This window comes from Sorex araneus, chromosome 3 (genome assembly GCF_027595985.1).
Source record: "Sorex araneus isolate mSorAra2 chromosome 3, mSorAra2.pri, whole genome shotgun sequence".
NCBI classification, from domain to species: Eukaryota; Metazoa; Chordata; class Mammalia; order Eulipotyphla; family Soricidae; genus Sorex; species Sorex araneus.
In genome coordinates, this window is record NC_073304.1 from 137086219 (window position 1) to 137094211 (window position 7993).

Genomic DNA, 7993 nt, shown 5'->3' on the forward strand with positions numbered 1-7993 from the left:
GCTTGTTTGTGGAACTTTTATAGCTAATTGACATTTTTTCAGGGCTCCCTTGACAGCTGTAGTAACTCCTGATTGGAAGGACCAGGAAAAGCATCAAGTGGAGCTCTGTCTCCAGATGGGGCCATATTTCTGATATAGCACTAGAAAAAAAAGAAAGAATAAATAAAAAGCTGTCAAAATAAACACTTTCAAAAGTGATAAAGAGGAACTGAAGTGATTGGCAAAAGCAATTCTCTTTGTGCAAAGATAACATGTGTTATTTTCACACTAATTGAGGATGTTTGACTATCCGGGTTGTCAGATATCTTCCATTCTTGGAAACTTGCACCTTCCTTCTCTCTCTACTCTTGCATTATAGAGAAAAGAGACTCCAAGAAGCAAATATCGCCCTCCCGTATCTATGTACCTTTTTTCTACCCAATTTTTTTTTGGGGGGATGATGTAGTGGATAGTGTTGAGTTCTGGCTGTGTTGAAGTTGGCTGTACTCAGGGTTTACTCCTATCTCTTTTCTCAGGGATCACTCCTGGCTGGACTCAGGGACCAGGTGGGATGAAGGGGTTGAACCTAGGTTGAACCTGGGTTAGCTACATGCAAGGCAAGTATCCTAGCTGCTCTACTACCCCTCCAGCCCCAACACCTTGTTATTTCTATAGTTTCCTAGACAGAGTCTACTCCTGTTGGTTCTTGCACAAGTCAGTACTTTGTTATTCTAGATGCTCTAAGTCAAATTTATGACATAAATCCAATAATTATCTAATACTAGGAATTCTACCTTCCTCTCTGGAAATATTCACAGGTAGACTACTAAGGAAGGTTAGTTACTAAATTACCACAAAATCCAATAGAAAAGAGGAGTCCTTTGTCATAAAAGCCAATTTGGGTTTGTAGAAATTAAGGAGTATACATATGGATTAAAAAACTCTCAGATTGATTTGAGTTTACTTTTGTTTTCTTTGTTTTGTTTTATTTTGTTTTGTTTTGTTTGGGGGCCACACTCAAGGGTTCTCAGGGCTTTCTCCTGGCTCTATGCTCAAGGATCACTTCTGGTGAGCTCAGGAAATTGTATGAGAGAGGGAGGGAATTGAGCCTGGGCCTGCCATGTGCCTGGCAAATGTCCTACCTGCTGTACTATCTCTCTGACTCTATTTGAATGTTTGGGGCTAAAAAAAGTTACAGCTTCATGTGTAATCAGTTCATTCAACAATATTATTTTTAGCAGAATAATATTTCAGTTGATTCATCAATACCAACCAAGTTTTCTCGTTCTATGGACAAATATCACATCTTGTCAACATTCAAGTCTATGAGCCCATGCATTTCCCAGTTGAAATATATCACAAGTATAAAGATAAGAATATGTAACAGGATGGCTATTTTTAACATCTAATGATATCAAAACAGGACACTGAAAAGCATTTGCACTTGAGTCATTGACAAATGAATCAGACATTCGCTCAAAACCTGTGTTCACAATTCAAGGAAGCTTGAGGTCAGAATTAGAGCAGCAGCAGCAGCAATGAGGAGACCTTGGAATAGAAGCAATCACAGACAATACTAACAACTGGGAGAGAACAACAAACTGGCATCAATGGAGAAGACTTTTAACTAGACATAAAAATAAAATAATTAAACGCAAAAAAACATAAGTTCTGTACACCAAGTCTACTGAGAAGCTTCCTTAGTAGCATGTCCTATAAAAAACAGTGTTAAATGTCAGAGGGTATGATAAGGGACCATCAAACCATGCTTTAGAGATCTGTTGAAAAAGCAAAGAAGTGAAATTTCTTTTTTTTTCTTTTTGGGTCACACTCAGTGATGCTCAGGGTTAATCATGGCTTTGACTCAGGAATCACTCCTGGTGGTGCTCAGGGCACCATAAGGGATGCTGGGAATCGAACTCGGGTTGGCCACGTGTGCAAGGCAAACATCTTACCTGCTATGCTATCACTCTATCCCCAAGGAAGTGAAATTTCATATTCAATGTATTCATTACTTTGTTTAAATAATAGTTTTTTTCATTAAGAAGAGCAGTTAAAGAATAAACCTTCTGCATAAGGCAGTACTATTTTGAGCTCAAATAAGAATAATCCATTCAAATGCACTTGAACAAACAAATGCAATAACTTCCCAAGTATAGCTTCATTGTGGATTGACTGTCGTGCTAAAATAATATAAGCTGTATCTCCATTTTTCATCCTGCTTTTCTAGGAAATGTTATTTTATCCATTAATAAAACATCTAGGCAAAAAAGGCTTATTTGTTTTAAAGTCTGAAGCATATTCTGATTGACCCAGCTCTGACCCTGTATCACACACCATCCAAACACTGAGACCAAGAAAATTCAGTGCTTTGATTAGTCAGGCCTGGGTCACCTACATAAATGAGAGACTGGGGGAGAGTGTGTTCTGCTCTATTGCAAAATGGACCGAGAGAAGGAGTCCTCTGGATCACCAGTGGGAAACAGAGGTAGATACAAGAAGGGAGAGAAGATTATTACTGATAAAAGCAATAATGCTCACTGCACCACTGGCTGTTAAAAAGTAGAGTTTTCTTGAATAACTCCATTTCTGTGAGTGTTAGAGTTGTGGGTTCCCTCTGGGTTCTCCTATGTTACCTGAGGTAAAGAGTTCGGTGTAGGTGGATTGCTTAGGAAGCTCTTCATTGCATCTCGGAGGCAGTGAAGGACGCTAAATTAAGCAACAGGAGGAGTTGTGCTGTCATGAAGTGGCAAGAGCATTCTCAGCCGATCCCATAAAATGATCTCAAGAGTCAGTCAGCCGCTTCGCTTATGCTGTATGAAGGCAAAGGGTCATCATTCTGTCCCCTCAACATCAGTAGTCATTGGGTGAGAACGGCCCTTCTGGATAGCTCCTAATCTTTATGAGAGGAGGATCCCTTGAGCAAGTGACATACTTGGGGGAGGAACTCAGCCGAAAGCTGTCACCAGTCAACAAAGCCAGCATGTAGGAGAAACACTAAAAATAAATGAAGAGTGCCCAAGAGGGAGGCAATGCAATGAGGGGAGTCAGAGTAACATCCAGAATGTGAGGCCATGAGCGTAGAGTCTCGTTTCATCGTAGCAGCAATCAGTGTGACCTGAATAGTCTGATCACTGAAAAGAAAATGAGCAGCAACTGCAGACAAGCTGAGACCCTCAAGCACCCGCAACCCTTTGTACTGAAATGACAGGTAGAGGAAAGATGGTAAGACTTTTGGAGCACTTACTTTCTACTTGTTCCATATTAGAATCTTTCTGCAGCACAAAAAAATTCCAAGTGTTGAATGATTAAAGCATCTCTATGATGATTACTGTCTAAATGTAGCACTGTAGCACTGTCATCCTACTGTACATCGATTTGCTCAAGCAGGCACCAGTAACATCTCCATTGTGAAACTTGTTACAGTTTTTGGCATATTAATTACACCACGGATAGCTTGCCAGACTCTGCCGTGTGGGCAAGATACTCTCAGCAGCTTGCCAGGCTCTCTGAGAGGGACAGAGGAATCGAACTCGGGTCAGCCACATGCAAGGCAAATGCCCTACCTGCTGTGCTATCGCTCCAGTCACTGTCTAAATAAAAAATAAAAAAGGAAAAAGATGTGAAAATTCTAAATACTAGTTCTTTTAAGAGCATGTAGGATTACTGCATCAAAAATTTCAAGAAAATTGTTTCTAAATTTGAATTACAGAACCATACTACTGTTACAACAGAATCAGCTAGTCTTGGGATCCTTGGAAGCAGTGTGCAAGAACACTGCACAAAATGTTTATTTATTTAACTAAAAAAATTTTTTTATTACTGAATCACTGTGAGGTACAGTTATAAACTTACGAACTTTCATGTTTGCATTTCAGTCATACAGTGATCGTTTATATCCCTCCACCAGTGCTCAGTCTCCTTCACAAATGTTCCCAGTATCCATCCCACCAACTCACCCCTGGCCTCAGAGATAGGAATTTTAGCATTTGGGATTGCAACTTTGGCCTTTGATTTGGCCTTTGGCCTTGATCACAGAGTTTGGATCATCAAGAATTAGTGGGAGAGTAAGGTAAGGCGAAGGTCTGGGTGGATAGACTTGAAGAGATGTAGGGACAGTGGTGTGGATGCTTTGGGTCAACTTGGTTGTGGGAAGGTGTATAACTTCACACATCAAAACACTTAATGTTAACAGTTACAGTCATGTTACCCAAACTACCATCACAAATAACAAATAAAATCTCTTGAATAAAGTGTTATACCAAAGAGCAACAGAAGCTAAATCCAGAGGTGGGGAGATATACCATCCAAGTGTACCTTGTAGGGAAGTACAAAAGCTCATAGAAGCTCAAACAGTCCCTTGTATTTCCAGCTTTTTCTTTACATATTCTTGTTCATCTTGAGAAACTTCTTAGAATGTGAGCTTGATTTCATATTTCCAAAGACGCTAAAGTTGTTTTTCAGCTCTTGTACTCCTTGGGGTTTCTCTCTAAAACCTTAGTTTCTAGTACAAGCAAGAAATAAGTTTTGTTATTTCTATTAATTTCCGTGCCTTCAGTTATCTCTGCCCTAAAAAGAAGAATGTGATCCTTAGAGCATGAGATCAGGGAACTGTCATTCTTATCCCTTCCCCAAGTATGCTGGCCCACTAAATAGAAATATAAACCACAGTGACTTTCTAAGTAGACATCAGCTAAATTTGGTCCATTCATAAGTATTTCAGCCCCAGGAACAATTGCACGCTTATTGCAACATCTGCAACAACAGGACGAGTTGTTGACACAGTCCCTGCATGACAACGTGTGCCAACACTGGGCTCCCAGGAGAGCGTGCCTCTGTCTTGTCAGCAGATTCGCCTCTAAATTTTTAAGTTTTTAATTTAAAATGGTACGTTTTACACAGAGGAAGTCATTAAAGCTGTATGAAGCAAAACAAAACAAGCCCAGGCATAGTTGTTATGGCAGAATTGACTTATGTGGTAATTATGTCAGGATTTCTGCAGGGGGTGAAGCAAACAGAGATAAAAAGTCTTGAATTCTGCTCACTGCTCTCTTGATTTGGGGCAAAGGGAGCCTAGAGACCAGCAAGCAATGATGCCAACCAGGTGAGCCTGGTGTAGAGTGACCAGCAGAAAATTGAGAAGCAGCAGCAATTATTTAGAAGGTGGTACTTGATCTAGAGTGTGTTGGACTTTTCACGTGCATTATCCTCTTGAGCCCTAGAAACAAAGTGGAAGGTTTGTTTCATTTCATAGGCAAGGAAGTCATATATTTGGTATGAATGGCTTTATAAAACATGCATGCAAAACAGATCCATAATTCCTTCTCAAAAATCCTTTCAAACCAGCCGAATTAAAAATGTTTCCAATTTGGGAAATGTAACTATGCCTATGTTTTACTGCAGAAATATTTTTGTTAGAATAGATGATGAAAGTTTCATTTCAGATCTTGATAGGGAGTCACTTATTATAAAATCACTAAATCATGAATCTCAAACATTCTTGCTTTGAGATCACCAATGAGAAAATATTGACCTAATTTTTTTTCTTTTATAATTTCCAATCTTCCTTCCTACTTTCATCTTGCCTCCTTCCTTTACCTTTGTTTGTTCTGCACCCCATTATTTCTTTATTACTAGTATTCTGTGAAATAGGAATATGTCTCATTTTTTTTCTTTTGGTTTTTGGGCCATATGCAAGGGCTAGCTCCTGGCTCTGTGCACAGGGATGTCACTCTTAGCAGATGCCCACATGCAGCGTGGAGCCTCAAACCACATGCAAGTCAAGCTTCCTACCCACTATATTATATCTCCAGCCTATGATGATTATTTTCAGAAGGGAATCATGATTATCATAGCAGTCACCACTAATTGAGCTTCATTATGAGTTAAATAATGAATTATTTACCTAATTACCACATTTAATTATCTTAAATACCAAGCACTATGAGTCTCCATTTCCAGAGAAGAAAATTAAGGACTTCCAAAGGTCAAGTGACTTTCCCAAGGTCACAGAGCAAACACAGAGGAAATTACTCTCAAGCAGCCCAGTTCTAGAACCTGCATGTTCTACTACTAGACCAAACACATCTATAACCTTCCTCTTCTCTTTAAACTTATTTATATTTCTGTTAAGAACAGAATTACATTTAATGATAGTAAAGAACTAGATCTATTAAGCCTTTCTTTTAAATACAGACATCATTTCAGTTTTGTCCAAGTAGTTTTTGTTATATGACAGTGACTATCCCTATGTTTTGTGGTTTTATCTTTCCTTTTTAAATTATTTTATTTTATTTTATTTTAACATAAACACCATGGTTTGCAAAAGTTGTTACTAAGATAGTTGTTTCAGGCATTCAGTGTTCCAACAATAATCCCACCACCAGTGTAACCCTCCCTCTACCAATGTCCTCATCCTCAAACCTGCCCCCTAGCAGGCACAAAATAACTTATTTTATATTTTTATACTTCTTCTTACAACAAAATGGAAAATGGAGTTATCAATACTTCAGAAAAAGAAAATTCACAAAAATTGTATTATCACAATAGTGTTATAAAGTCATTGTCTAAAGATTTATCGGCATGTTTGTCTCTTTTTAAAGAATTCTAAATACATATGCCAGATATATATTACTAGAGAGATTTTTTTAAGAATTCTAAATATGTGCCAGGTGATTACTACTGGTTATAATCATAACATGACAAGTTAAAGCAGCAACAATTTACTATTTCTCCTAATTCTAAAGATTGAATGGACTCATATAGGCAGTTCCACTCCAGTGGATGCTGGTGGAATTTTTCAAATGGTTGTGGTCCTGGTGGCAAGATGACTAAAGTATGTCTAAATTGGTCTTCCACACAGGTATGCAGTTGGTGCAGCCAGTCACCTTCTCCAAGTGGTCTCTCCAGTTGAGTAACCAGACTTGTTTGCATGGTGACTCATAGCTCTGAAGTGGCAAAAAAGGAAATTGTCGGTCCTCTTCTAAAGTTGTACACTGACATCTGCTGCACCCTATTAGTCAAGGCAGGTGCAGTGACATATCTGATAGGAGAATGAAAAACTACATGATAATGGGGACATCAAAGAAGAGGAATTGTTCTGGCATCTTCACAAACAATGTGTGTGTGAGTGAGAAAACATGAAGCATCTAACAGTTTTTGACAAATAGTATTCCATAGAGAGATGAACTGGGTGTCATCCCTACATCAGAGAATCAGAATAGCTGTACTTCCCTCTGGTCCTAGTGGGATAGCAAAACCTCTTTAAAATTTTTATCAGCTCAGGTATTACAAATGAGAGTCCAGTGATAATTTCATTTTAGTTATTAATGTCTAATAAAATATTGGTATGTCTGTGAGTACCTTAAGGTTTCTCATGATTATATATACATATATGTCCATATTTTTTGAAATGATAAAAATAAAGGCATTTTAAAAGTCACTTGGAAATAAGCATTTATGTAAGCCTTTTAATTTGCAAAAGCTTTTTACATATATTATTTTTTCTGTCATGTGTTGTGAAGTTTTTTTTCCTAACTTCCCCCCTCCTTGTTTCTATCACAAACACCATCTACATTCTTTTGTATTGACATTATTGTCACACATTGAGTCTAAGTTTCTTCTGTGCATTCCATCTTCTCAGTCATACCCCAGGCAAGAGCCTTGAAGACAATGACTGTTCTCCTTCATGGTTGTAGAACTGTCCATGTATCCTATCACCAGAGCCCAGCCCTGTGAACACCAGAAGAAAATCAATGGCATGAAGAGAAATCAGACAGAGCAGAAGTTTGATTGAGCCAGGAAGTTCTGAATTAGGAGTCAGGTTTCTGTGAAGGGTTTCTGATCGTGAGACTACAATCCACAGTTATTCTAATCATGAAATGCTACAGTCCCCAGTTATTCAAATCATCAAATACTACAGTCCCCAGTTATTCTAATCATCAACACCATCAAATAGTAATGCTGGTGTTGTATTTTTTTCTGACGTAATTAAAGCCCCTAATCAGTTGATTTT